The 18329-nt window shown below is 46.5% G+C and overlaps 32 non-coding genes across 32 annotated transcripts; all 32 read right to left on the reverse strand.

Moving 5' to 3' along the window:
• Nucleotides 1-205: 205 nt before the first annotated feature.
• Nucleotides 206-279, reverse strand: TRNAA-AGC (transfer RNA alanine (anticodon AGC)). The gene has a single exon. It is a non-coding gene; the product is annotated as a tRNA-Ala (tRNA).
• Nucleotides 280-542: 263 nt separating this feature from the next.
• TRNAT-GGU (transfer RNA threonine (anticodon GGU)) lies at nt 543-616 on the reverse strand. Its single transcript has one exon. It is a non-coding gene; the product is annotated as a tRNA-Thr (tRNA).
• Nucleotides 617-878: 262 nt separating this feature from the next.
• Nucleotides 879-952, reverse strand: TRNAT-AGU (transfer RNA threonine (anticodon AGU)). The gene has a single exon. It is a non-coding gene; the product is annotated as a tRNA-Thr (tRNA).
• A 95-nt stretch (nt 953-1047) lies between these two features.
• On the reverse strand, nt 1048-1121 carry TRNAT-AGU (transfer RNA threonine (anticodon AGU)). Its single transcript has one exon. It is a non-coding gene; the product is annotated as a tRNA-Thr (tRNA).
• A 602-nt stretch (nt 1122-1723) lies between these two features.
• Nucleotides 1724-1797, reverse strand: TRNAT-GGU (transfer RNA threonine (anticodon GGU)). The gene has a single exon. It is a non-coding gene; the product is annotated as a tRNA-Thr (tRNA).
• Nucleotides 1798-2059: 262 nt separating this feature from the next.
• TRNAT-AGU (transfer RNA threonine (anticodon AGU)) lies at nt 2060-2133 on the reverse strand. Its single transcript has one exon. It is a non-coding gene; the product is annotated as a tRNA-Thr (tRNA).
• A 95-nt stretch (nt 2134-2228) lies between these two features.
• Nucleotides 2229-2302, reverse strand: TRNAT-AGU (transfer RNA threonine (anticodon AGU)). The gene has a single exon. It is a non-coding gene; the product is annotated as a tRNA-Thr (tRNA).
• A 264-nt stretch (nt 2303-2566) lies between these two features.
• On the reverse strand, nt 2567-2640 carry TRNAA-AGC (transfer RNA alanine (anticodon AGC)). Its single transcript has one exon. It is a non-coding gene; the product is annotated as a tRNA-Ala (tRNA).
• Nucleotides 2641-3242: 602 nt separating this feature from the next.
• Nucleotides 3243-3316, reverse strand: TRNAT-AGU (transfer RNA threonine (anticodon AGU)). Its single transcript has one exon. It is a non-coding gene; the product is annotated as a tRNA-Thr (tRNA).
• A 1278-nt stretch (nt 3317-4594) lies between these two features.
• On the reverse strand, nt 4595-4668 carry TRNAT-AGU (transfer RNA threonine (anticodon AGU)). The gene has a single exon. It is a non-coding gene; the product is annotated as a tRNA-Thr (tRNA).
• Nucleotides 4669-5101: 433 nt separating this feature from the next.
• On the reverse strand, nt 5102-5175 carry TRNAT-AGU (transfer RNA threonine (anticodon AGU)). The gene has a single exon. It is a non-coding gene; the product is annotated as a tRNA-Thr (tRNA).
• A 432-nt stretch (nt 5176-5607) lies between these two features.
• On the reverse strand, nt 5608-5681 carry TRNAT-GGU (transfer RNA threonine (anticodon GGU)). Its single transcript has one exon. It is a non-coding gene; the product is annotated as a tRNA-Thr (tRNA).
• Nucleotides 5682-5943: 262 nt separating this feature from the next.
• TRNAT-AGU (transfer RNA threonine (anticodon AGU)) lies at nt 5944-6017 on the reverse strand. The gene has a single exon. It is a non-coding gene; the product is annotated as a tRNA-Thr (tRNA).
• Nucleotides 6018-6112: 95 nt separating this feature from the next.
• Nucleotides 6113-6186, reverse strand: TRNAT-AGU (transfer RNA threonine (anticodon AGU)). The gene has a single exon. It is a non-coding gene; the product is annotated as a tRNA-Thr (tRNA).
• Nucleotides 6187-6449: 263 nt separating this feature from the next.
• TRNAT-AGU (transfer RNA threonine (anticodon AGU)) lies at nt 6450-6523 on the reverse strand. The gene has a single exon. It is a non-coding gene; the product is annotated as a tRNA-Thr (tRNA).
• Nucleotides 6524-6790: 267 nt separating this feature from the next.
• On the reverse strand, nt 6791-6864 carry TRNAA-AGC (transfer RNA alanine (anticodon AGC)). The gene has a single exon. It is a non-coding gene; the product is annotated as a tRNA-Ala (tRNA).
• A 602-nt stretch (nt 6865-7466) lies between these two features.
• Nucleotides 7467-7540, reverse strand: TRNAT-AGU (transfer RNA threonine (anticodon AGU)). The gene has a single exon. It is a non-coding gene; the product is annotated as a tRNA-Thr (tRNA).
• Nucleotides 7541-8820: 1280 nt separating this feature from the next.
• TRNAT-AGU (transfer RNA threonine (anticodon AGU)) lies at nt 8821-8894 on the reverse strand. Its single transcript has one exon. It is a non-coding gene; the product is annotated as a tRNA-Thr (tRNA).
• A 777-nt stretch (nt 8895-9671) lies between these two features.
• On the reverse strand, nt 9672-9745 carry TRNAA-AGC (transfer RNA alanine (anticodon AGC)). Its single transcript has one exon. It is a non-coding gene; the product is annotated as a tRNA-Ala (tRNA).
• Nucleotides 9746-9841: 96 nt separating this feature from the next.
• On the reverse strand, nt 9842-9915 carry TRNAT-AGU (transfer RNA threonine (anticodon AGU)). The gene has a single exon. It is a non-coding gene; the product is annotated as a tRNA-Thr (tRNA).
• Nucleotides 9916-10010: 95 nt separating this feature from the next.
• TRNAA-AGC (transfer RNA alanine (anticodon AGC)) lies at nt 10011-10084 on the reverse strand. The gene has a single exon. It is a non-coding gene; the product is annotated as a tRNA-Ala (tRNA).
• Nucleotides 10085-12208: 2124 nt separating this feature from the next.
• On the reverse strand, nt 12209-12282 carry TRNAT-AGU (transfer RNA threonine (anticodon AGU)). Its single transcript has one exon. It is a non-coding gene; the product is annotated as a tRNA-Thr (tRNA).
• Nucleotides 12283-12884: 602 nt separating this feature from the next.
• TRNAT-AGU (transfer RNA threonine (anticodon AGU)) lies at nt 12885-12958 on the reverse strand. Its single transcript has one exon. It is a non-coding gene; the product is annotated as a tRNA-Thr (tRNA).
• A 263-nt stretch (nt 12959-13221) lies between these two features.
• Nucleotides 13222-13295, reverse strand: TRNAT-AGU (transfer RNA threonine (anticodon AGU)). The gene has a single exon. It is a non-coding gene; the product is annotated as a tRNA-Thr (tRNA).
• Nucleotides 13296-13901: 606 nt separating this feature from the next.
• TRNAA-AGC (transfer RNA alanine (anticodon AGC)) lies at nt 13902-13975 on the reverse strand. Its single transcript has one exon. It is a non-coding gene; the product is annotated as a tRNA-Ala (tRNA).
• Nucleotides 13976-14071: 96 nt separating this feature from the next.
• On the reverse strand, nt 14072-14145 carry TRNAT-AGU (transfer RNA threonine (anticodon AGU)). Its single transcript has one exon. It is a non-coding gene; the product is annotated as a tRNA-Thr (tRNA).
• A 95-nt stretch (nt 14146-14240) lies between these two features.
• Nucleotides 14241-14314, reverse strand: TRNAT-AGU (transfer RNA threonine (anticodon AGU)). The gene has a single exon. It is a non-coding gene; the product is annotated as a tRNA-Thr (tRNA).
• A 95-nt stretch (nt 14315-14409) lies between these two features.
• Nucleotides 14410-14483, reverse strand: TRNAA-AGC (transfer RNA alanine (anticodon AGC)). Its single transcript has one exon. It is a non-coding gene; the product is annotated as a tRNA-Ala (tRNA).
• A 602-nt stretch (nt 14484-15085) lies between these two features.
• On the reverse strand, nt 15086-15159 carry TRNAT-AGU (transfer RNA threonine (anticodon AGU)). Its single transcript has one exon. It is a non-coding gene; the product is annotated as a tRNA-Thr (tRNA).
• Nucleotides 15160-16609: 1450 nt separating this feature from the next.
• TRNAT-AGU (transfer RNA threonine (anticodon AGU)) lies at nt 16610-16683 on the reverse strand. The gene has a single exon. It is a non-coding gene; the product is annotated as a tRNA-Thr (tRNA).
• Nucleotides 16684-17285: 602 nt separating this feature from the next.
• On the reverse strand, nt 17286-17359 carry TRNAT-AGU (transfer RNA threonine (anticodon AGU)). Its single transcript has one exon. It is a non-coding gene; the product is annotated as a tRNA-Thr (tRNA).
• Nucleotides 17360-18134: 775 nt separating this feature from the next.
• TRNAA-AGC (transfer RNA alanine (anticodon AGC)) lies at nt 18135-18208 on the reverse strand. Its single transcript has one exon. It is a non-coding gene; the product is annotated as a tRNA-Ala (tRNA).
• Between the last annotated feature and the right edge of the window lie 121 nt (nt 18209-18329).

Here is an 18329-nt window from a genome sequence, read left to right on the forward strand (position 1 = left end):
AAACAAAAGTACTGAAAGTTGGGCGAGTTCGTACTCGATCATGACTTCTTTGCGCAAACACGTACACGGACACAAGAAAAAGAGGCAAACAACACGGGCGCCCGTGTTGTTTGCCTCTTTTCCTTGTGTCCGTGTACGTGTTTGCGCAAAGAAGGCATGAATGTTCGAAAACAAAAAACTAGAGAGACGTTAGCCTTGACTCCCGAGGCACCGGTGAGATTCGAACTCACGATCTCCTGTTTGCTAGCCAGGCGCTTTAACTAACTAAGCTACGGCGCCTGCGCAGCCTTTTGTTCAGGCAGTCACACCATCAGAAGTATTTCGAACTAAACTTCGAAAACAAAAGTACTGAAAGTTGGGCGAGTTGGTACTCGATCATGACTTCTTTGCGCAAAGACGTACACGGACACAAGGAAAAGAGGCAAACAACACGGGCGCCCGTGTTGTTTGCCTCTTTTCCTTGTGTCCGTGTTCGTGTTTGCGCAAAAAAGTCATGAATGTTCGAAAACAAAAAACTAGAGAGACGTCAGTTTTGACTCCCGAGGCACCGGTGAGATTCGACCTCACGATCTCCTGTTTACCAGACAGGCGCTTTAACAAACTAAGCCACGGCGCCTGCAGCGTCTCGTTCAGGCAGTGACACCATCAGAAATATTTCGAACCATACTTCGAAAACAAAAAACTAGACAGACGTCAGTCTTGACTCTCGAGGCACCGGTGGGATTCGAACTCATAATCTTCTGTTCACTAGTCAGGCGCTTTAACCAACTGAGCCACGGCGCCTGCGCAGCCTGTTGTTCAGGCAGTGACACCATCAGAAGTATTTTGAACTAAACTTCGAAAACAAAAAGCTTGAGAGATGTTTGTCTTGACTCTCGAGGCACCGGTGAGATTTGAACTCACGATCTCCTGTTTACTAGACAGGCACTTTAACCAACTAAGCCACGGCACCTGTGCAGCGTCTTGTTCAGGCAGTGACACCATCAGAAGTATTTCGAACTAAACTTCAAAAAGAAAAAACTAAAGAGACGTTAGTCTTGACTCTCGAGGCACCGGTGAGATTCGAACTCACGATCTCGTGTTTACTAGACAGGCGCTTTAACCAACTAAGCCACGGCGCCTGCGCAGCGTCTTGTTCAGGCAGTGACACCATCAGAAGTATTTCGAACTAAGCTTCGAAAACAAAAAAACTAGAGAGACGTTTGTCTTGACTCTCGAGGCACCGGTGAGATTCGAACTAATGATCTCCTGTTTACTAGACAGGCGCTTTAACCAACTAAGCCACGGCGCCTGCGCAGCGTCTTGCTCAGGAAGTGACACCATCAGAAGTATTTCGAACTATACTTCGAAAACAAAAAACTTGAGAGACGTTAGTCTTGACTCTCGAGGCACCGGTGAAATTCGAACTCACGATCTCCTGTTTACTAGCCAGGCGCTTTAACTAACTAAGCTACGGCGCCTGCGCAGCCTTTTGTTCAGGCAGTCACACCATCAGAAGTATTTCGAACTAAACTTCGAAAACAAAAGTACTGAAAGTTGGGCGAGTTGGTACTCGATCATGACTTCTTTGCGCAAAGACGTACACGGACACAAGGAAAAGAGGCAAACAACACGGGCGCCCGTGTTGTTTGCCTCTTTTCCTTGTGTCCGTGTTCGTGTTTGCGCAAAAAAGTCATGAATGTTCGAAAACAAAAAACTAGAGAGACGTCAGTTTTGACTCCCGAGGCACCGGTGAGATTCGACCTCACGATCTCCTGTTTACCAGACAGGCGCTTTAACTAACTAAGCCACGGCGCCTGCAGCGTCTTGTTCAGGCAGTGACACCATCAGAAATATTTCGAACCATACTTCGAAAACAAAAAACTAGACAGACGTCAGTCTTGACTCTCGAGGCACCGGTGGGATTCGAACTCATAATCTTCTGTTCACTAGTCAGGCGCTTTAACCAACTGAGCCACGGCGCCTGGGCAGCCTGTTGTTCAGGCAGTGACACCATCAGAAGTATTTTGAACTAAACTTCGAAAACAAAAAGCTTGAGAGATGTTTGTCTTGACTCTCGAGGCACCGGTGAGATTTGAACTCACGATCTCCTGTTTACTAGACAGGCACTTTAACCAACTAAGCCACGGCACCTGTGCAGCGTCTTGTTCAGGCAGTGACACCATCAGAAGTATTTCGAACTAAACTTCAAAAAGAAAAAACTAAAGAGACGTTAGTCTTGACTCCCGAGGCACCGGTGAGATTCGAACTCACGATCTCCTGTTTACTAGACAGGCGCTTTAACTAACTAAGCCACGGTGCCTGCGCAGCGTCTTGTTCAGGCAGTGACACCATCTGAAGTATTTCGAACTAAACTTCGAAAACAAAAGTACTGAAAGTTGGGCGAGTTCGTACTCGATCATGACTTCTTTGCGCAAACACGTACACGGACACAAGAAAAAGAGGCAAACAACACGGGCGCCCGTGTTGTTTGCCTCTTTTCCTTGTGTCCGTGTACGTGTTTGCGCAAAGAAGGCAGGAATGTTCGAAAACAAAAAAACTAGAGAGACGTTAGCCTTGACTCCCGAGGCACCGGTGAGATTCGAACTCACGATCTCCTGTTTGCTAGACAGGCGCTTTAACCAACTAAGCCACGGCGCCCGCGCAGCGTCTTGTTCAGGCAGTGACCCCATCAGAAGCATTTAGAACTAAACTTCGAAAACAAAAAATTAGACAGACGTTTGTTTTGACTCTCGTGGCACCGGTGAGATTCGAACAAATGATCTCCTGTTTACTAGACATGCGCTTTAACCAACTAAGCCACGGCGCCTGCGCAGCGTCTTGTTCAGGCAGTGACACCAACAGAAGTATTTCGAAGTAAACTTCGAAAACAGAAAACTAGAAAGCCGTTTGTCTTGACTCTCAAGGCACCGGTGAGATTCGAACTCACGATCTCTTGTTTACTAGACAGGCGCGTTAACTAACTGAGCCACGGCGCCTGCGCAGCGCCTTGTTCAGTCAGTGACACCATCAGAAGTATTTCGAGCTAAACTTCGAAAACAAAAAGCTTGAGAGATGTTTGTCTTGACTCTCGAGGCACCGCTGAGATTCGAACTCACGATCTCCTGTTTACTAGACAGGCGCTTTAACCAACTAAGCCACGGCAACTGTGCAGCGTCTTGTTCAGGAAGTGACACCATCAGAAGTATTTCGAACTAAACTTCGGAACAAAAAAACTAGAGACACGTTTGTCTTGACTCTCGAGGCACCGGTGAGATTCGAACTCATGATATCCTGTTTACTAGACAGGTGCTTTCACCAACTAAGCCACGGCGCCTGCGCAGCATCTTGCTCAGACAGTGACACCATCAGAAGTATTTCGAACTAAACTTCGAAAACAAAAAACTGGAGAGACGTTTGTCTTGACTCTCGAGGCACCGGTGAGATTCGAACTCACGATCTCCTGTTTACTAGACAGGCGCTTTAACTAAAGAAGCATCGGCGCCTGCGCAGCGCCTTGTTCAGGCAGTGACACCATCAGAAGTATTTGGAACTAAACTTCGAAAACAAGAAACTAGAGAGACGTTTGTCTTTACTCTCGAGGCACCGGTGAGATTCGAACTCACGTTTTCTTGTTTACTAGGCAGGCGCTTTAACCAACTAAGCCATAGCGCCTGCGCGGCGTCTCGTTGAGGCAGTGACACCATTAGAAGTATTTCGAACTATACTTCGAAAACAAAAAATTACAAAGAAATTGGTCCTGTCTCTCGAGGTACCGGTGAGATTCGAGCTCACTATCTCCTGTTTACTAGACAGGTGAGATAACAAACTAAGACACGGTGACTGCGCAGCATCTTCTTCAGGCAGTGACACCATTAGAAGCATTTTAAATTATACTTCAAAAACAAAAAAACTAGAGAGAGGTTTGTCTTGACTCTCGAGGCACCGGTGAGATTCGAACTCACGATCTCCTGTTTACTAGACAGGCGCTTTAACTAGAGAAGCCACGGCGCCTGCGCAGCATTTTGTTCAGGCAGTGACACCATCAGAAGTATTTGGAACTATACTTCGAAAACAAAAATCTAGAGAGACGTTAGTCTTCACTCTCCGGGCACCGGTGAGATTCGAACAAATGATCTCCTGTTTACTAGACATGCGCTTTAACCAACTAAGCCTCGGCGCCTGCGCAGCGTCTTGTTCAGGCAGTGACACCAACAGAAGTATTTCGAAGTAAACTTCGAAAACAAACAACTAGAGAGCCGTTTGTCTTGACTCTCGAGGCACCGGTGAGATTCGAACTCACGATCTCTAGTTTACTAGACAGGCGTTTAACTAACTGAGCCACGGCGCCTGCGCAGCGCCTTGTTTAGTCAGTGACACCATCAGAAGTATTTCGAACTAAACTTCGAAAACAAAAAGCTAGAGAGATGTTTGTCTTGACTCTCGAGGCACCGGTGAGATTCGAACTCATGATGTCCTGTTTACTAGACAGGCGCTTTAACCAACTAAGCCACGGCAACTGTGCAGCGTCTTGTTCAGGAAGTGACACCATCAGAACTATTTCGAACTTAACTTCGAAAACAAAAAACTAGAGAGACGTTAGTCTTGACTCTCGAGGCACCGGTGAGATTCGAACTCACGATCTCCTGTTTACTAGACAGGCGCTTTAACCAACTAAGCCACGGCGCCTGCAGCGTCTTGTTCAGGCAGTGACACCATCAGAAGTATTTCGAACTATACTTCGAAAACAAAAAACTAGAGGGACGTTAGTCTTGACTCTCGAGGCACCGGTGAGGTTCGAACTCATAATCTGCTGTTTACTAGACAGGCGCTTTAACCAACTAAGCCACAGCGCCTGCGCAGCGTCTTGTTCAGGCAGTGACACCATCTGAAGTATTTCGAACTATACTTCGAAAACAAAAAAACTAGAGGGACGTTAGTCTTGACTCTCGAGGCACCGGTGAGATTCGAACTCACTATCTCGTGTTTACTAGACAGGCGCTTTAACCAACTAAGCCACGGCGCCTGCGCAGCGTCTTGATCAGGCAGTGACACCATCAGAAGTATTTCGAACTAAACTTCGAAAACAAAAAAACTAGAGAGACGTTTGTCTTGACTCTCGAGGCACCGGTGAGATTCGAACTCATGATCTCCTGTTTACTAGACAGGCGCTTTAACCAACTAAGCCACGGCGCCTGCGCAGCGTCTTGCTCAGGAAGTGACACCATCAGAAGTATTTCGAACTATACTTCGAAAACAAAAAACTTGAGAGACGTTAGTCTTGACTCTCGAGGCACCGGTGAAATTCGAACTCACGATCTCCTGTTTACTAGCCAGGCGCTTTAACTAACTAAGCTACGGCGCCTGCGCAGCCCTTTGTTCAGGCAGTCACACCATCAGAAGTATTTCGAACTAAACTTCGAAAACAAAAGTACTGAAAGTTGGGCGAGTTGGTTCTCGATCATGACTTCTTTGCGCAAAGACGTACACGGACACAAGGAAAAGAGGCAAACAACACGGGCGGCCGTGTTGTTTGCCTCTTTTCCTTGTGTCCGTGTTCGTGTTTGCGCAAAAAAGTCATGAATGTTCGAAAACAAAAAACTAGAGAGACGTCAGTTTCGACTCCCGAGGCACCGGTGAGATTCGACCTCACGATCTCCTGTTTACCAGACAGGCGCTTTAACTAACTAAGCCACGGCGCCTGCCGCGTCTTGTTCAGGCAGTGACACCATCAGAAATATTTCGAACTATACTTCGAAAACAAAAAACTAGACAGACGTTAGTCTTGACTCTCGAGGCACCGGTGGGATTCGAACTCATAATCTTCTGTTCACTAGTCAGGCGCTTTAACCAACTGAGCCACGGCGCCTGCGCAGCCTGTTGTTCAGGCAGTGACACCATCAGAAGTATTTTGAACTAAACTTCGAAAACAAAAAGCTTGAGAGATGTTTGTCTTGACTCTCGAGGCACCGGTGAGATTTGAACTCACGATCTCCTGTTTACTAGACAGGCACTTTAACCAACTAAGCCACGGCACCTGTGCAGCGTCTTGTTCAGGCAGTGACACCATCAGAAGTATTTCGAACTAAACTTCAAAAACAAAAAACTAAAGAGACGTTAGTCTTGACTCCCGAGGCACCGGTGAGATTCGAACTCACGATCTCCTGTTTACTAGACAGGCGCTTTAACTAACTAAGCCACGGTGCCTGCGCAGCGTCTTGTTCAGGCAGTGACACCATCTGAAGTATTTCGAACTAAACTTCGAAAACAAAAGTACTGAAAGTTGGGCGAGTTCGTACTCGATCATGACTTCTTTGCGCAAACACGTACACGGACACAAGAAAAAGAGGCAAACAACACGGGAGCCCGTGTTGTTTGCCTCTTTTCCTTGTGTCCGTGTACGTGTTTGCGCAAAGAAGGCATGAATGTTCGAAAACAAAAAACTAGAGAGACGTTAGCCTTGACTCCCGAGGCACCGGTGAGATTCGAACTCACGATCTCCTGTTTACTAGACAGGCGCTTTAACTAACTAAGCCACAGCGCCGGCACAGCATCTTGTTCAGGCAGTGACACCATCAGAATTATTTCGAACTAAACTTCGAAAACAAAAAACTAGAGAGACGTTTGTCTTGACTCTCGAGGCACCGGTGACATTCGAACTCATGATCTCCTGCTTACTAGACAGGCGCTTTAACCAACTAAGCCACGGCGCCTGCGCAGCGTCTTGTTCAGGCAGTGACACCACCAGAAGTATTTCGAACAATACTTCGAAAACAAAAAAAAACTAGAGAGACGTTAGTCTTGACTCTCGAGGCACCGTTGAGATTCGAACTCACGATCTCCTGTTTGCTAGACAGGCGCTTTAACCAACTAAGCCACGGCGCCCGCGCAGCGTCTTGTTCAGGCAGTGACCCCATCAGAAGCATTTAGAACTAAACTTCGAAAACAAAAAACTAGACAGACGTTTGTTTTGACTCTCGTGGCACCGGTGAGATTCGAACAAATGATCTCCTGTTTACTAGACATGCGCTTTAACCAACTAAGCCACGGCGCCTGCGCAGCGTCTTCTTCAGGCAGTGACACCAACAGAAGTATTTCGAAGTAAACTTCGAAAACAGAAAACTAGAAAGCCGTTTGTCTTGACTCTCACGGCACCGGTGAGATTCGAACTCACGATCTCTTGTTTACTAGACAGGCGCTTTAACTAACTGAGCCACGGCGCCTGCGCAGCGCCTTGTTCAGTCAGTGACACCATCAGAAGTATTTCGAGCAAAACTTCGAAAACAAAAAGCTTGAGAGTAGTTTGTCTTGACTCTCGAGGCACCGCTGAGATTCGAACTCACGATCTCCTGTTTACTAGACAGGCGCTTTAACCAACTAAGCCACGGCACCTGTGCAGCGTCTTGTTCAGGAAGTGACACCATCAGAAATATTTCTAACTAAACTTCGAAAACAAAAAGCTAGAGAGACGTTACTCTTGACTCCCGAGGCACCGGTGAGATTCGAACTCACGATCACCTGTTTACTAGACAGGCGCTCTAACTAACTAAGCCACGGCGCCTGCGCAGCGTCTTGTTCAGGCAGTGACCCCATCAGAAGTATTTCGAACTAAACTTCGGAAACAAAAAAACTAGAGACACGTTTGTCTTGACTCTCGAAGCACCGGTGAGATTCGAACTCATGATATCCTGTTTACTAGACAGGCGCTTTAACCAACTAAGCCAGGGCGCCTGCGCAGCGTCTTGCTCAGGCAGTGACACCATCAGAAGTATTTCGAACTAAACTTCGAAAACAAAAAACTAGAGAGACGTTTGTCTTGACTCTCGAGGCACCGGTGAGATTCGAACTCACGATCTCCTGTTTACTAGACAGGCGCTTTAACTAAAGAAGCATCGGCGCCTGCGCAGCGTCTTGTTCAGGCAGTGACACCATCAGAAGTATTTCGAACTAAACTTCGAAAACAAAAAACTAGAGAGACGTTTGTCTTTACTCTCGAGGCACCGGTGATATTCGAACTCACGATTTCTTGTTTACTAGGCAGGCGCTTTAACCAACTAAGCCATAGCGCCTGCACGGCGTCTCGTTGAGGCAGTGACACCATTAGAAGTATTTCGAACTATACTTCGAAAACAAAAAATTACAAAGAAATTGGTCCTGTCTCTCGAGGTACCGGTGAGATTCGAGCTCACTATCTCCTGTTTACGAGACAGGTGAGATAACAAACTAAGACACGGTGACTGCGCAGCATCTTTTTCAGGCAGTGACACCATTAGAAGCATTTTAAATTATACTTCAAAAAACAAAAAAACTAGAGAGAGGTTTGTCTTGACTCTCGAGGCACCGGTGAGATTCGAACTCACGATCTCCTGTTTACTAGACAGGCGCTTTAACTAGAGAAGCCACGGCGCCTGCGCAGCGTTTTGTTCAGGCAGTGACACCATCAGAAGTATTTGGAACTATACTTCAAAAACAAAAATCTAGAGAGACGTTAGTCTTCACTCTCAGGGCACCGGTGAGATTCGAACTCACAATCTCCGGTTTACTAGACAGGCGCTTTAACCAAATTAGCCACGGCGCCTGCGCAGCGTCTTGTTCAGGCAGTGACACCATCAGAAGTATTTCGAACTAAACTTCGAAAACAAAAGTACTGAAAGTTGGGCGAGTTCGTACTCGATCACGACTTCTTTGCGCAAACACGTACACGGACACAAGGAAAAGAGGCAAACAACACGGGCGCCCGTGTTGTTTGCCTCTTTTCCTTGTGTCCGTGTACGTGTTTGCACAAAGAAGTCATGAATGTTCGAAAACAAAAAACTAGAGAGACGTTAGTCTTGACTCCCGAGGCACCGGTGAGATTCGAACTCACGATCTCCTGTTTACTAGACAGGCGCTTTACCTAACTAAGCCATGGCGCCTGCGCAGCGTCTTGTTCAGGCAGTGACACCATCTGAAGTATTTCGAACTAAACTTCGAAAACAAAAAACTAGAGAGACGTTTGTCTTGACTCTCGAGGCACCGGTGAGATTCGAACTCATGATCTCCTGTTTACTAGACCGGCGCTTTAACCAACTAAGCCACGGCGCCTGCACAGCCTGTTGTTCAGGCAGTGACACCATCAGAAGTATTTCGAACTAAACTTCGAAAACAAAAAATTACAGAGAAATTTGTCTTGTCTCTCGAGGTACTGGTGAGATTCGAGCTCACTATCTCTTGTTTACTAGACAGGTGAGATAACGAACTAAAACACGGTGACTGCGCAGCATCTTCTTCAGGCAGTGACATCATTAAAAGCATTTTAAATTATACTTCAAAAACAAAAAAAAACTAGTAAGACGTTTGTCTTGACTCTCGAGGCACAGGTGAGATTCGAACTCACGATCTTCCTCTTACTAGACAGGCGCTTTAACTAACTAAGCCACAGCGCCTGCGCAGCATCTTGTTCAGGCAGTGACACCATCAGAATTATTTCGAACTAAACTTCGAAAACAAAAAACTAGAGAGACGTTTGTCTTGACTCTCGAGGCACCGGTGAGATTCGAACTCACGATCTCCGGTTTACTAGACAGGCGCTTTAACCAAATAAGCGACGGCGCCTGCGCAGCGTCTTGTTCAGGCAGTGACACCATTAGAAGTATTTCGAACAATACTTCGAAAACAAAGAAAAACTAGAGAGACGTTAGTCTTGACTCTCGAGGCACCGGTGAGATTCGAACTCACGATCTCCTGTTTGCTAGACAGGCGCTTTAACCAACTAAGCCACCGCGCCTGCGCAGCGTCTTGTTAAGGCAGTCACATCATCAGAAGAATTTCGAAATAAACATCGAAAACAAAAAAAATTGAGAGACGGTTGCCTTGACTCTCGAGGCACCGGTGAGATTCGAACTCATGATCTCCTGTTTACTAGACAGGCGCTTTAACCAACTAAGCCACGGCGCCTGCGCAGCGTCTTGTTCAGGCAGTGACGCCATCAGAAGTATTTTGAACTAAACTTCGAAAACAAAAAACTGGAGAGACGTTAGTCTGGACTCCCTAGGCACCGTTGAGATTCGAACTCACGATCTCCTGTTTGCTAGACAGGCGCTTTAACCAACTAAGCCACGGCGCCCGCGCAGCGTCTTGTTCAGGCAGTGACCCCATCAGAAGCATTTAGAACTAAACTTCGAAAACAAAAAACTAGACAGACGTTTGTTTTGACTCTCGTGGCACCGGTGAGATTCGAACAAATGATCTCCTGTTTACTAGACATGCGCTTTAACCAACTAAGCCACGGCGCCTGCGCAGCGTCTTGTTCAGGCAGTGACACCAACAGAAGTATTTCGAAGTAAACTTCGAAAACAGAAAACTAGAAAGCCGTTTGTCTTGACTCTCAAGGCACCGGTGAGATTCGAACTCACGATCTCTTGTTTACTAGACAGGCGCTTTAACTAACTGAGCCACGGCGCCTGCGCAGCGCCTTGTTCAGTCAGTGACACCATCAGAACTATTTCGAGCTAAACTTCGAAAACAAAAAGCTTGAGAGATGTTTGTCTTGACTCTCGAGGCACCGCTGAGATTCGAACTCACGATCTCCTGTTTACTAGACAGGCGCTTTAACCAACTAAGCCACGGCACCTGTGCAGCGTCTTGTTCAGGAAGTGACACCATCAGAAATATTTCTAACTAAACTTCGAAAACAAAAAACTAGAGAGACGTTAGTCTTGACTCCCGAGGCACCGGTGAGATTCGAATTCACGATCACCTGTTTACTAGACAGGCGCTCTAACTAACTAAGCCACGGCGCCTGCGCAGCGTCTTGTTCAGGCAGTGACCCCATCAGAAGTATTTCGAACTAAACTTCGGAAACAAAAAAACTAGAGACACGTTTGTATTGACTCTCGAGGCACCGGTGAGATTCGAACTCATGATATCCTGTTTACTAGACAGGCGCTTTAACCAACTAAGCCAGGGCGCCTGCGCAGCGTCTTGCTCAGGCAGTGACACCATCAGAAGTATTTCGAACTAAACTTCGAAAACAAAAAACTAGAGAGACGTTTGTCTTGACTCTCGAGGCACCGGTGAGATTCGAACTCACGATCTCCTGTTTACTAGACAGGCGCTTTAACTAAAGAAGCATCGGCGCCTGCGCAGCGTCTTGTTCAGGCAGTGACACCATCAGAAGTATTTCGAACTAAACTTCGAAAACAAAAAACTAGAGAGACGTTTGTCTTTACTCTCGAGGCACCGGTGAGATTCGAACTCACGATTTCTTGTTTACTAGGCAGGCGCTTTAACCAACTAAGCCATAGCGCCTGCACGGCGTCTCGTTGAGGCAGTGACACCATTAGAAGTATTTTGAACTATACTTCGAAAACAAAAAATTACAAAGAAATTGGTCCTGTCTCTCGAGGTACCGGTGAGATTCGAGCTCACTATCTCCTGTTTACTAGACAGGTGAGATAACAAACTAAGACACGGTGACTGCGCAGCATCTTTTTCAGGCAGTGACACCATTAGAAGCATTTTAAATTATACTTCAAAAACAAAAAAACTAGAGAGAGGTTTGTCTTGACTCTCGAGGCACCGGTGAGATTCGAACTCACGATCTCCTGTTTACTAGACAGGCGCTTTAACTAGAGAAGCCACGGCGCCTGCGCAGCGTTTTGTTCAGGCAGTGACACCATCAGAAGTATTTGGAACTATACTTCGAAAACAAAAATCTAGAGAGACGTTAGTCTTCACTCTCAGGGCACCGGTGAGATTCGAACAAATGATCTCCTGTTTACTAGACATGCGCTTTAACCAACTAAGCCACGGCGCCTGCGCAGCGTCTTGTTCAGGCAGTGACACCAACAGAAGTATTTCGAAGTAAACTTCGAAAACAAAAAACATGAGAGCCGTTTGTCTTGACTCTCGAGGCACCGGTGAGATTCGAACTCACGATCTCTAGTTTACTAGACAGGCGTTTAACTAACTGAGCCACGGCGCCTGCGCAGCGCCTTGTTCAGTCAGTGACACCATCAGAAGTATTTCGAACTAAACTTCGAAAACAAAAAGCTAGAGAGATGTTTGTCTTGACTCTCGAGGCACCGGTGAGATTCGAACTCATGATGTCCTGTTTACTAGACAGGCGCTTTAACCAACTAAGCCACGGCACCTGTGCAGCGTCTTGTTCAGGAAGTGACACCATCAGAACTATTTCGAACTTAACTTCGAAAACAAAAAACTAGAGAGACGTTAGTCTTGACTCTCGAGGCACCGGTGAGATTCGAACTCACGATCTCCTGTTTACTAGACAGGCGCTTTAACCAACTAAGCCACGGCGCCTGCGCAGCGTATTGCTCAGGAAGTGACGCCATCAGAAGTATTTCGAACTATACTTCGAAAACAAAAAACTAGAGAGACGTTAGTCTTGACCCTCGAGGCACCGGTGAGATTCGAACTCACGATCTTCTGTTTACTAGACAGGCGCTTTAACTAACTAAGCCACGGCGCCTGCGCAGCGTCTTGTTCAGGCAGTGACACGATCTGAAGTATTTCGAACTATACTTCGAAAACAAAAAAACTAGAGAGATGTTTGTCTTGACTCTCGAGGCACCGGTGAGATTCGAACTCACAATCTCCGGTTTACTAGACAGGCGCTTTAACCAAATTAGCCACGGCGCCTGCGCAGCGTCTTGTTCAGGCAGTGACACCATCAGAAGTATTTCGAACTAAACTTCGAAAACAAAAGTACTGAAAGTTGGGCGAGTTCGTACTCGATCACGACTTCTTTGCGCAAACACGTACACGGACACAAGGAAAAGAGGCAAACAACACGGGCGCCCGTGTTGTTTGCCTCTTTTCCTTGTGTCCGTGTACGTGTTTGCACAAAGAAGTCATGAATGTTCGAAAACAAAAAACTAGAGAGACGTTAGTCTGGACTCCCGAGGCACCGGTGAGATTCGAACTCACGATCTCCTGTTTACTAGACAGGCGCTTTACCTAACTAAGCCATGGCGCCTGCGCAGCGTCTTGTTCAGGCAGTGACACCATCAGAAGTATTTCGAACTAAACTTCGAAAACAAAAGTACTGAAAGTTGGGCGAGTTCGTACTCGATCACGACTTCTTTGCGCAAACACGTACACGGACACAAGGAAAAGAGGCAAACAACACGGGCGCCCGTGTTGTTTGCCTCTTTTCCTTGTGTCCGTGTACGTGTTTGCACAAAGAAGTCATGAATGTTCGAAAACAAAAAACTAGAGAGACGTTAGTCTTGACTCCCGAGGCACCGGTGAGATTCGAACTCACGATCTCCTGTTTACTAGACAGGCGCTTTACCTAACTAAGCCATGGCGCCTGCGCAGCGTCTTGTTCAGGCAGTGACACCATCTGAAGTATTTCGAACTAAACTTCGAAAACAAAAAACTAGAGAGACGTTTGTCTTGACTCTCGAGGCACCGGTGAGATTCGAACTCATGATCTCCTGTTTACTAGACCGGCGCTTTAACCAACTAAGCCACGGCGCCTGCACAGCCTGTTGTTCAGGCAGTGACACCATCAGAAGTATTTCGAACTAAACTTCGAAAACAAAAAATTACAGAGAAATTTGTCTTGTCTCTCGAGGTACTGGTGAGTTTCGAGCTCACTATCTCTTGTTTACTAGACAGGTGAGATAACGAACTAAAACACGGTGACTGCGCAGCATCTTCTTCAGGCAGTGACATCATTAAAAGCATTTTAAATTATACTTCAAAAACAAAAAAACTAGAGAGACGTTTGTCTTGACTCTCGAGGCACCGGTGAGATTCGAACTCACGATCTCCGGTTTACTAGACAGGCGCTTTAACCAAATAAGCGACGGCGCCTGCGCAGCGTCTTGTTCAGGCAGTGACACCATTAGAAGTATTTCGAACAATACTTCGAAAACAAAGAAAAACTAGAGAGACGTTAGTCTTGACTCTCGAGGCACCGGTGAGATTCGAACTCACGATCTCCTGTTTGCTAGACAGGCGCTTTAACCAACTAAGCCACCGCGCCTGCGCAGCGTCTTGTTAAGGCAGTCACATCATCAGAAGAATTTCGAAATAAACATCGAAAACAAAAAAAATTGAGAGACGGTTGCCTTGACTCTCGAGGCACCGGTGAGATTCGAACTCATGATCTCCTGTTTACTAGACAGGCGCTTTAACCAACTAAGCCACGGCGCCTGCGCAGCGTCTTGTTCAGGCAGTGACGCCATCAGAAGTATTTTGAACTAAACTTCGAAAACAAAAAACTAGAGAAAGGTTTGTCTTGACTCTCGAGGCACCGGTGAGATTCGAACTCACGATCTCCTGTTTACTGGACAGGCGCTTTAACCAACTAAGCCACGGCGCCTGCGCAGCGCCTTGTTCTGGCAGTGACACCATCAAAATTATTTCGAAATAAACTTCGAAAACAAAAAACTGGAGAGACGTTAGTCTGGACTCCCGAGGCACCGTTGAGATTCGAACTCACGATCTCCTGTTTGCTAGACAGGCGCTTTAACCAACTAAGCCACGGCGCCCGCGCAGCGTCTTGTTCAGGCAGTGACCCCATCAGAAGCATTTAGAACTAAACTTCGAAAACAAAAAACTAGACAGACGTTTGTTTTGACTCTCGTGGCACCGGTGAGATTCGAACAAATGATCTCCTGTTTACTAGACATGCGCTTTAACCAACTAAGCCACGGCGCCTGCGCAGCGTCTTGTTCAGGCAGTGACACCAACAGAAGTATTTCGAAGTAAACTTCGAAAACAGAAAACTAGAAAGCCGTTTGTCTTGACTCTCAAGGCACCGGTGAGATTCGAACTCACGATCTCTTGTTTACTAGACAGGCGCTTTAACTAACTGAGCCACGGCGCCTGCGCAGCGCCTTGTTCAGTCAGTGACACCATCAGAACTATTTCGAGCTAAACTTCGAAAACAAAAAGCTTGAGAGATGTTTGTCTTGACTCTCGAGGCACCGCTGAGATTCGAACTCACGATCTCCTGTTTACTAGACAGGCGCTTTAACCAACTAAGCCACGGCACCTGTGCAGCGTCTTGTTCAGGAAGTGACACCATCAGAAATATTTCTAACTAAACTTCGAAAACAAAAAACTAGAGAGACGTTAGTCTTGACTCCCGAGGCACCGGTGAGATTCGAACTCACGATCACCTGTTTACTAGACAGGCGCTCTAACTAACTAAGCCACGGCGCCTGCGCAGCGTCTTGTTCAGGCAGTGACCCCATCAGAAGTATTTCGAACTAAACTTCGGAAACAAAAAAACTAGAGACACGTTTGTATTGACTCTCGAGGCACCGGTGAGATTCGAACTCATGATATCCTGTTTACTAGACAGGCGCTTTAACCAACTAAGCCAGGGCGCCTGCGCAGCGTCTTGCTCAGGCAGTGACACCATCAGAAGTATTTCGAACTAAACTTCGAAAACAAAAAACTAGAGAGACGTTTGTCTTGACTCTCGAGGCACCGGTGAGATTCGAACTCACGATCTCCTGTTTACTAGACAGGCGCTTTAACTAAAGAAGCATCGGCGCCTGCGCAGCGTCTTGTTCAGGCAGTGACACCATCAGAAGTATTTCGAACTAAACTTCGAAAACAAAAAACTAGAGAGACGTTTGTCTTTACTCTCGAGGCACCGGTGAGATTCGAACTCACGATTTCTTGTTTACTAGGCAGGCGCTTTAACCAACTAAGCCATAGCGCCTGCACGGCGTCTCGTTGAGGCAGTGACACCATTAGAAGTATTTTGAACTATACTTCGAAAACAAAAAATTACAAAGAAATTGGTCCTGTCTCTCGAGGTACCGGTGAGATTCGAGCTCACTATCTCCTGTTTACTAGACAGGTGAGATAACAAACTAAGACACGGTGACTGCGCAGCATCTTTTTCAGGCAGTGACACCATTAGAAGCATTTTAAATTATACTTCAAAAACAAAAAAACTAGAGAGAGGTTTGTCTTGACTCTCGAGGCGCACCGGTGAGATTCGAACTCACGATCTCCTGTTTACTAGACAGGCGCTTTAACTAGAGAAGCCACGGCGCCTGCGCAGCGTTTTGTTCAGGCAGTGACACCATCAGAAGTATTTGGAACTATACTTCGAAAACAAAAATCTAGAGAGACGTTAGTCTTCACTCTCAGGGCACCGGTGAGATTCGAACAAATGATCTCCTGTTTACTAGACATGCGCTTTAACCAACTAAGCCACGGCGCCTGCGCAGCGTCTTGTTCAGGCAGTGACACCAACAGAAGTATTTCGAAGTAAACTTCGAAAACAAAAAACATGAGAGCCGTTTGTCTTGACTCTCGAGGCACCGGTGAGATTCGAACTCACGATCTCTAGTTTACTAGACAGGCGTTTAACTAACTGAGCCACGGCGCCTGCGCAGCGCCTTGTTCAGTCAGTGACACCATCAGAAGTATTTCGAACTAAACTTCGAAAACAAAAAGCTAGAGAGATGTTTGTCTTGACTCTCGAGGCACCGGTGAGATTCGAACTCATGATGTCCTGTTTACTAGACAGGCGCTTTAACCAACTAAGCCACGGCACCTGTGCAGCGTCTTGTTCAGGAAGTGACACCATCAGAACTATTTCGAACTTAACTTCGAAAACAAAAAACTAGAGAGACGTTAGTCTTGACTCTCGAGGCACCGGTGAGATTCGTACTCACGATCTCCTGTTTACTAGACAGGCGCTTTAACCAACTAAGCCACGGCGCCTGCGCAGCGTATTGCTCAGGAAGTGACGCCATCAGAAGTATTTCGAACTATACTTCGAAAACAAAAAACTAGAGAGACGTTAGTCTTGACTCTCGAGGCACCGGTGAGATTCGAACTCACGATCTTCTGTTTACTAGACAGGCGCTTTAACTAACTAAGCCACGGCGCCTGCGCAGCGTCTTGTTCAGGCAGTGACACGATCTGAAGTATTTCGAACTATACTTCGAAAACAAAAAAACTAGAGAGATGTTTGTCTTGACTCTCGAGGCACCGGTGAGATTCGAACTCACAATCTCCGGTTTACTAGACAGGCGCTTTAACCAAATTAGCCACGTCGCCTGCGCAGCGTCTTGTTCAGGCAGTGACACCATCAGAAGTATTTCGAACTAAACTTCGAAAACAAAAGTACTGAAAGTTGGGCGAGTTCGTACTCGATCACGACTTCTTTGCGCAAACACGTACACGGACACAAGCAAAAGAGGCAAACAACACGGGCGCCCGTGTTGTTTGCCTCTTTTCCTTGTGTCCGTGTACGTGTTTGCACAAAGAAGTCATGAATGTTCGAAAACAAAAAACTAGAGAGACGTTAGTCTGGACTCCCGAGGCACCGGTGAGATTCGAACTCACGATCTCCTGTTTACTAGACAGGCGCTTTACCTAACTAAGCCATGGCGCCTGCGCAGCGTCTTGTTCAGGCAGTGACACCATCTGAAGTATTTCGAACTAAACTTCGAAAACAAAAACTAGAGAGACGTTTGTCTTGACTCTCGAGGCACGGGTGAGATTCGAACTCATGATCTCCTGTTTACTAGACCGGCGCTTTAACCAACTAAGCCACGGCGCCTGCACAGCCTGTTGTTCAGGCAGTGACACCATCAGAAGTATTTCGAACTAAACTTCGAAAACAAAAAATTACAGAGAAATTTGTCTTGTCTCTCGAGGTACTGGTGAGATTCGAGCTCACTATCTCTTGTTTACTAGACAGGTGAGATAACGAACTAAAACACGGTGACTGCGCAGCATCTTCTTCAGGCAGTGACATCATTAAAAGCATTTTAAAATATACTTCAAAAACAAAAAAAACTAGTAAGACGTTTGTCTTGACTCTCGAGGCACAGGTGAGATTCGAACTCACGATCTTCCTCTTACTAGACAGGCGCTTTAACTAACTAAGCCACAGCGCCTGCGCAGCATCTTGTTCAGGCAGTGACACCATCAGAATTATTTCGAACTAAACTTCGAAAACAAAAAACTAGAGAGACGTTTGTCTTGACTCTCGAGGCACCGGTGAGATTCGAACTCACGATCTCCGGTTTACTAGACAGGCGCTTTAACCAAATAAGCGACGGCGCCTGCGCAGCGTCTTGTTCAGGCAGTGACACCATTAGAAGTATTTCGAACAATACTTCGAAAACAAAAAAAAACTAGAGAGACGTTAGTCTTGACTCTCGAGGCACCGGTGAGATTCGAACTCACGATCTCCTGTTTGCTAGACAGGCGCTTTAACCAACCAAGCCACCGCGCCTGCGCAGCGTCTTGTTAAGGCAGTCACATCATCAGAAGAATTTCGAAATAAACATCGAAAACAAAAAAAATTGAGAGACGGTTGCCTTGACTCTCGAGGCACCGGTGAGATTCGAACTCAT

The sequence above is a fragment of the Rhipicephalus microplus genome, unplaced genomic scaffold (assembly GCF_043290135.1).
Source record: "Rhipicephalus microplus isolate Deutch F79 unplaced genomic scaffold, USDA_Rmic scaffold_62, whole genome shotgun sequence".
Taxonomy (NCBI): Eukaryota; Metazoa; Arthropoda; class Arachnida; order Ixodida; family Ixodidae; genus Rhipicephalus; species Rhipicephalus microplus.